Below are 9,056 nucleotides of genomic sequence, written 5' to 3'. Positions count from 1 at the left end.
ATGAGATTTCGACAAGTTTGTACGTAAATAATTTATCGATTCTTTTTATTTTATTATATTTTGTTATCATATGAAATGTGGCTGCCTATAATGATTATTTGTTGTAAATTGCAAATTGAAAAAGGACTATGAATAAATTTGTAACATGTTGGAAAGTGAGGAATTTCCCGGTTGAGCCTTCGGAATAGAAACGATACGAATGATCTATTGTGAGGTCACGTGTGTAGTACTAAATGCAGGCTACTACGTGTACCGGATAATTGGTCGCATGTGTAGTACCAAGTGCAGGCTACTATGCGTACCTGATAACTTCGATCACGTGTGTAGTACTAAGTGCAGGCTACTACGTGCATCAGATGGTTAGGTCACGTGTGTAGTACTAAGTGCAGGCTACTACATGTACCGGATAATTGGTCGCATGTGTAGTACTAAGTGCAGGCTACTATCCGTACCAGGTAACCTTGTCTACAAGTGTGAAAATATGTGCAGGCAACTGAGTATCAGTTATTATTCCGAAGAGTTCAACGGGAAAATCGATTAAGTAAAAATACATGTGAACATGATTATATGATGAATAAGTGCAGGTATATGTTTATGAAAATTATGAGCAATGTGCTCGATATTTGAGTGGACTTCGATAAGACAAAATGGATTAAGTGAAATTATGTAAGAGTGAATTTTAGTAATAAAACAGTGTTGGACAGTAGCAGTTGCGTGTCTTTGAAAATTCACCAAAAATTGTGTAAGTTGAATTAAATTTCAAAAAAATTATGGAATCAAACATTAATAAGTCTATTTTCATATAAAAGAAACATGAAGAGCAAAAGAGTTCTATATTATGTGATATTCTAATTTTTGTGAGACAATGTCAGAATGAATTCGAGATTCCCTGTTCTGACTTGGAAAAATCGTTAAAAATTGTAAAAAAAAATAATTATGAGTTATAATTTATATAAATAGAATCCTCAATGAGTATACTTTCAGGAGAAATGGATGGGAACATCATCCGAGTCCCGAAATATGAGATAAATAATTTTTAGTGAAGAGAGGTCAGAACTGTTGGAAGCGAAACAGGGGAAGCTTTAATGAATAAACTGTACTAATTGGCTAAACCAAAAATTCTGGAAATTTTATGGGAGAAAGGTATATGAGTCTAGTTTCAAGAAAAATTAACAAAACTAAATTTGGAGTTTTTTAGCTCCAGATATGAATGATTTAGTAACTATAACTCGATAAAATAGCTTAACCTGAACATGTGTAATTGTACAATTATAGTGTTTTATCTTGAAAAACATGTTAGTAACTGCTTATTAATTTCATATGGACTTACTAAGCGTAAAGCTTACTCATCCTCTCCATTTCTTTAGTATTGGCAGGTCAGATCGGGGTTGGAGATCGTCGGAGGCAAAATCACACTATCAAACTATCATTTTTGGGAGAATTAATTCAAATATTAGAAATATCAAGTGAATAGCATTTATAGGAAGTTGGTTGTGATATGTATTATTATTATGACTTTTACCATACGTATTAGTCTGCATTGAGTTATCGTATATGATCATGAGATGTGGTCCTTATCCATTATGGTTTATAAGTTTAATTAATCATGCCATGTCCTATGTTCTAATGTGATGATATAGTTAGCTTTGTTTGTTATGCATGATTGGTAATAAATCAGGTAAGTTAAATACAAACCAATAGATCATGAATTAAATGAAAATGAGTAATGTTTCCTTGAATATGGATGTTTAATGGACAAACTGGTAACTTCATTATGATGGTATAAAATGAGAATAAGATTTAGCATGTCTAATTCTAGTTAATGTAAGAATATATATTATATACAGGATGGTAAGCAAATATGTTTAAATTGAATAACATGTTATTGCATGATTATGGATGTGTAAGTGCTCATTTATGCCACATTATATGTCTTTAAATATGAGTCTATGCATGTGTTCGAAAAGTTTTGAATTAAATGAAATTTTATGGCCGGTTTTCATCTATGTGTATGGTTAAGTCTGGTAATGCCTCGTACCCTGTTCCGGCATTGGATACGGGTAAGGGGTGTTACATATAGGCTAATTTGGCTTATTTTCCTTTTTAATTCTTTTAATTATTAGTTTACCAAAATACCCCTAACTTAAAAATATTTTATTACACCAATTTCATGTCTATTTTTGTCCAGCAATTAACCAATGGTCTAATTACCACTTAAGGACCCTCAATTTAAAATTTCATAACAATTGGACACCTCTAGTATGTAGAACTCAACTTTTACACTTTTTACGATTTAGTTCTTTTGACTAAATTAAGTGCCCGAATGTCAAAATTTTCGAACAAAATTTTCACGAAATTATTCTGTGAAATCGTAGACCATAAAAATATAATAAAAATAAAATTTTCATCGTCGAATTTGCGGTCCCGAAACCACTGTTCCGACTAGGCCCAAAATCAGGGTGTTACACTATTCTAGTCATCATCTTGGTTCTAATATCCTCAAGCATTCTGATAATGCTTTTGAACCTAGCTTCGACAATGCTTGAATTGAATGCTTCACACAAATTGTTGTCAACTATATCTGATTTACAAGTAGTCCCCAAAAATGCCCTAGTCCACATCTTTGGAGACTTTTTCATTAAATTATCGTAAGCATCCTTATATTTCTTCTTCAATGCTGAACATAGATCCTCTCACTCCTCAGTCGCGCACTTCACAATCTGCCAAAAATCACTCATAAGATTTCCCTAACTTCCTCCATGACCAATTTGCAAACACGTGCCTTACACAATTCCTATGCTCCTCTCTTGATAGTATGTCAAAAATTGCAATCTCAAGGCCCTAATTCAAATTAATGAATGTGATAGATTGTTAGAAAATTTTAGTTAAATACAAATAACAGATTAAAAAAATAATACCAAGCTTAAAATTGCATATTTACTAACCTTTTGTTGGTCACTGATAATTGTGTACCCATACCATCTTCCAAGCCCAAATTAGTTGATAGAAGACTGAGAAACCAGCCCCATGAATCAGTGCACTCCACTTCAACCACAGTCCACGCAATAGGGAAGATTTGGTTGTTTGCGTCTCTTCCAACAGATTTGAGAAATTTACTCTTAAATGGGCCTTTTAGGAAGCAACCATCTAACCCAATGAGTGGCCTACACCCACTTTCCAGCATCTCTTTAGTGTATTAAAGCACACATAATACCTCTTAAAATGTGGAAGGGAGTGCTGTCACCCTTTGAACAACCATTTTGATTGTACATCCTGGCATCTTTGACCTTAACTAATGAGCATAATCCCATAGCAAGCCAAATTCTTCCTTATGATTCCCAGCCATTTACTCATTCACTATTTTCTTCGCTCTATAACAACAGTCAATGGTCACATTTACATACATCTCAGAAGCACATCTTCTTTGAATTTCCCTCAGCTTCATCTTAGGATGATCCTTGATAGTTGCTTCAAAATGTTGGGCAATCATATCAGCCGTCACCATTTTGTTCTTAAAACTAACCGAACAATGGTGCTTATCCTGAAACGTCTTTATTTACAAGCATGTCGCAATAGGACTGTAACTAGCCCTAATTCTCCATGGACAGTTAGAAGAACAATGCACCTCACAAAAACCCTTTTCGGTTCATTCTTAATGAACTTTAGTTGTTTTCCACATTCTTTGGAATACTTTCGAATTGCACTCTTAAACTGTTTGCCATCCTTAAACAACATTCTCAGGCTAAATTTTAATTTATCATTGTATAAGGGAAACTTGCTCCTCCTTCTCTCGCCATCTTCATGTTCTTCATCTTCATCGGACTCAACCAAGCTTCCATGTTCATCTGAGTCCCATACCTTAGTTTGATTTCCATCCTCTTCTCTAGTACGTGCAACAGCAACATTATCCAGTCTATCAGATGTTGCAAAATCATCAGCATATTCATCAGCAACATTATCCACTCCATCTGATGTTGCAAAATCACCAACATATTCATCAGTAACATTATTCACTCCATCTGATGTTACAAAATCACCAGCATATTCATTAGCAGCAACTTCACTATCATTATCCTCTCCAACAATAAACCCTAAACTAATATGTCCACCACTTTCTATACCAATATCCTCATCTACCTAAATACCAGTAGCAGAAACACCCTCTCCATCAGCTTGTACCTCTCCTACATCACCCTCCCCACCAGATTCTACCTTTTCTAGATCATCTTCACCATCAGATTCTACCGCTTCATCATCACCCTCCCCATGAACTTCTAACCCTTCAACATCACCCTCCCCAGTAGTCAACAAAAAAGTTTCATCTACAATTATAGGGTTATCAACCTCATGTTCAACATATAACTCAATCTCCTTAAACTTGACCCAAAAGTCCAACATAGTTATGGTGGAAGTGTTATCATAAATCACCCTTAGATTATTTTGTAACCCTACTGTACCAGGCTCATGAAAATAGATTAACATGACAGTGTTAAACCCTAACCCAATTTTGACTATTTTACATAATTCAAAATAAGATATTGTGTTTGGATCCTCTTTAAGCCTAATCACTTCCCCACCTACATATCTAACATATGAGTCCTTTACAAAGTGCCCATCCACATGCAAAATAATATAATATTCATCATCTATTGACATCTAAAAAAAACAGTAACACATTGTAAGCAAAAAACATTAAAAAACAAACAAAGCAATAACAGAAGTCTACAATTTTAACATCTTTTTGAGCAAAAACAATTTCCTTTGAATAAACAAACATTTTTCTAAGCAAAAAACATTAAAAAATAATAAAACAAAACTCACTACCTACATCGGGACCACTTCTTTGAATACTATACAAAACAGGAACATATGTCTACAATTTTAACATCTTTTTTGATTGGGTAATATAAATCAACATCATTGGGACCACTGTCGCATAAAAAATCGACAAAATAAACCAATAGTGTTGGGACTGAAATTGCAACAATAAATCACAATTAACCATTTACAATTTTTACAATAGTTTTATCAACAACATCAAGACCACTATCGCATAAAAAATGGGCAAAACAAACCCTACATTGTCGCACTAAAATTGCAATAGTAAATAAAAAATAACCAACAAATCACTGTAGCAAAATTGACCTTTAACGGCGCTTTTCCCACAAACGCCGCAAAAGGTAATGAAATTTTAAAAAAGTAAAATATTATAAAATTCATGACAAATATAAAAAATTTAAAATTCATTATCAAAATATTGAGAAGAATAATATCCATGATATAAATATAAAAATTTTCTATTAAAATTTTAACTAAAAATATTAAAATAAAAATAAAAATTTAGAATCAAAACTAAAATAAATAATAAAAATTAGATTAAATATAAATATATCAATGAAATAAAGACTTAAATCATAACCATGTAAAATATAAGATGTTATCATCAAGATTTACATCCTCATCTTGCTCAAATTTTGGTGGCTTGTACCCTTTCTTGAATCATTCATCTTGTAAAATTTCAGGAACAGTTATACGCTCTCAAAAAGAACATGCAGAATTTCAACCAAAATGCACGCGCTAAAGCTTATACTGTGATCAAAGATTGCATGCAATCACAAATTTTCAGAGGATGAATTGAATTTGAAACTTACGTAAGAGGGTTGGGATCAAGAATACGCTTAATCAAATTCCTAGGACCAGATGAAAACCATGATGGACAGCTGAAAGAAGCCTACCAGATCTGAAATTTATCAAGGTACAAACAATTTTAATGAAGTTCTCATCTAAAAAGTAAAAGTCAGACTTCTGGTAAGTCTTGAACTCTTTTGGAATTAATTCAATGAAGTATAGACCTCCAATGTGGAGAAGAACAGAATAGATATGCAAAACTCTAAAGCAATATCACAGGATGGCATTATAAGAAACTAAAACAAAGATAGGAAATAACAGTAATCAGTTCAGATTCAAACATGAAAAATTGAATCATAATATAAAATATAGTATGTATGAGCCAACAGTGGATATAAAAACATTCTCAAGACAAGGAACAAGAATTTACATGATCCTCAAAATCAGGGCTCGTCAAATTGACTGAGAGATTTCTCATTAACAATAACACCTGCAAAGAGGCAAATAAAGCAGCTTGAGTTGACCATAGGATTTTAAGTAAACATATGACACTTCAATCTCCTCCACACACACACACACACCCAATTGAAATAAAATAAAATTATTAATATCATTTGGATGACATACAGTTTCCAAATTTATTGGGTCCATCTGCTTCAACTTCTGCAAGTGCCCACTTGTACCAGGATCAAAGACACTGCCAATGAAGCTGTACACCTCAGCAAAATCTGGCAAAACCGCACAGTATAGAAAGCACACTTATCATCAATGGGACAAAGGAAACTTAAGGATGTGATGACAGGAACTACTCAAGAAGACACTGATTATCACGTGTTCTTGACAACCCAGTGCTCGATCAACAACAAAAAAAGCAAATAAATAATTCCCATTCAAGCATTTTGCTGTTTAAACTAGGCAATTCAAAGTCCACAAGTAACATGTTTATTTTCAGTACTGTAAATATTGGAAAAACTAAAAACAGCAGTAACAGAATTCAGAATAACCTAGTAGGTCATAACATTATCAATGTTTACAGCAAAAAGAAAAGCAGAATTAAGGGAAGAATACAATCCAAAAAATCCCAGAGTCAAATATGTTGTTTCTTCATCATAAGGCAGCTAGAATTCTTCATGTAAGCATATGAGACAAGATGATCATTTTCTTGCAAATGGAGAAACATGAATCTTTTTCTAACAATAAACAGACCTTAAATTGATGGGAAAATAAGTAAGTGAATATGTCAAACAAATCAGACTTATCTTTTGATGACAAGCACTTAATTCAGTAATCACAAGTAGGCATTAAAATCCTAGTTGAGGCAAGTCATAGTAGATGATTAAAAATGCTATATGAAGCTTCAGTATAGATGCCATTATTTTTTAGAAATTGCATGAATAAAGAAACATGTTTCCTCTAGACATGTGATATGGTAACATGGTCCAATAGTCCTATCATCAAGCTCAAAGTAGAAATAATATGCTAACCTCTAGATTGCTTCCAGTGATCTCCTCGATCAATTGTTTCACCAAATGACCAAGTTCTGGAAGTACTTTCACTACTGCTACTATAACAAGAATTATGCACAATAGTTAGTCCAGCTAACACTGCATCATCTACAAAATACATGACCATATGTTATACTTTTAATATTTGAGAAGAAATATGAGGTAAGAGCAGTGCAGAAACAATTAAAAACCTTTAGTCACTTGAGACACAGTGACAGGCGGCACAGAGTTGTAACTCTAGGAAGACAAAGATGCAGTGGCAATTGGATTTCCAGGAGTTGATGATGAATCTCCTCTGTATGTATAACCAGGTTCATGCAAAGCAGATGAAGATTGATATGGTCCAGCAACTTGGGGTACAACAGAAGCTATATAGATGCAAAAATAACCAAGGGTCAATTCAAGATCAAGAACTACCCAGAAAAAAGATATAGATGATACTGACCAGTTTTGGGAGCTTTTTGCGGGTATGGATGAGCTGCTTTCCTTTTTGGTCGAGGGGGAGGTATATGTTCACTTGTCCCATTTTTTTGAACCTTTAGAAAATACTTCTGTGCATGACTACGGATCTGCCAAGCACATCCATTAAACAATCAGAGAAACATGTTGAAGACAACATATAGCCTAGTAGTTACAGAAAGAAATCAAGACATCTTCTAAATTACCTGGATCACTGTCTTTGACCCGACAAAAGCTTCAATCTTTTTCCAATCACGATCAAATCTAAGACGAGTAATGTGAACCAAAAAAAAACACATCAGCACCAAGAGATAGAAAGTAAGCACCTAAAATATAAAGCAAAAAACAGAATCAAATGAAAAATAGAGTGTAAAGAAGAGAAGAACAGGAAAAAGGGGGGGTCTCCATTTTTTAAAATTAAATTTATAATAAGTTCAAAGCTTTGAGATTGTGGAGGGAGATGAACGTGTAGCCGAATAGCAGAAGCCACAATAGACACAACCCCACCTTCAACGCTGCCGTCTGGTTCACTGCCATCTCTTCTATCTCAGAGTATAACTGGAAACCAAATCAAGACTGAAGCAATTTGATGCCAAATCAAGACTGCCATCTCAGTTTCTTGATTGAAAAGAGCAACGGAGGGGGTGAGATTGGGGGGTTTTTTGAGGATACCAATTTTAGGGGAAAAAATTAGGCATTTTAAAAGGGGAAAATTTAGGGATAAAAGTGCGCCGCCAGTGAAATAATTTTTTTGTCGCGTTTTTATAAAAAATGCCGTTATAGTTAATTTTTTGTTGCGTTTTTATAAAAATGCTACAAAAAATTATTTTATTTTAAATAAAATGATTATGTTTTATTATGCTAAAAAAATTTATTTTCTGTATTAAAAATTATTAGTTAAGTGATTTTATAAAATATTTTTTATTACTATTTTTTATAAATTGGTTTTTATAAATAAAAAAATTAAGTATTTTGGAAATAAATATTGTATATTTTACTAAGAAAACAAATAATTAAATGGCTTTAATTAATTATTAAGTTAGAATTATCCAATGTAAGCAATCAATCTCTTACATATCAAATTTCTATTAAAGATTGAGACGTTAATCATAATTTTATATTATTCTTTTCCAATTTAATCTCCATTTCATTAGAGATATTTCTTCATAACTAAAATATAACTATTTTGCTAGATGTTCGGTGTGGAATGATTTTAGTTTTTGTATTTTATTTTTATTTGTTATAATTCGGTCATATCCAAAATAGATAGTTACCTATCCATATCAATCTGTTAATTTTTTATCTATTTATCAATGTTTTTGAAAATCTAATATTTAAATATATCAAATGGTTTAGATTAATATTTTTAAATATAAAAGTATTAATTGATTGTATAAAATTTTATCATTTAACAAATCTTAACTTTAAATCCTAAACTATTTAATATATATAAAGCCTAAATCC

At 32.5% G+C, this 9,056-nt stretch overlaps 1 pseudogene; it reads right to left on the bottom strand.

The window, feature by feature from the left end:
* Positions 1 to 2,385: 2,385 nt before the first annotated feature.
* Positions 2,386 to 8,129, bottom strand: LOC121208071 (protein REVEILLE 6-like; annotated as a pseudogene).
* Between the last annotated feature and the right edge of the window lie 927 nt (positions 8,130 to 9,056).

This window comes from Gossypium hirsutum, chromosome A10 (assembly GCF_007990345.1).
Source record: "Gossypium hirsutum isolate 1008001.06 chromosome A10, Gossypium_hirsutum_v2.1, whole genome shotgun sequence".
Lineage (NCBI taxonomy): Eukaryota > Viridiplantae > Streptophyta > Magnoliopsida > Malvales > Malvaceae > Gossypium > Gossypium hirsutum.
Note: the sequence above shows the minus strand (reverse complement) of the source record. Positions and strands in the feature narration are given on the sequence as shown.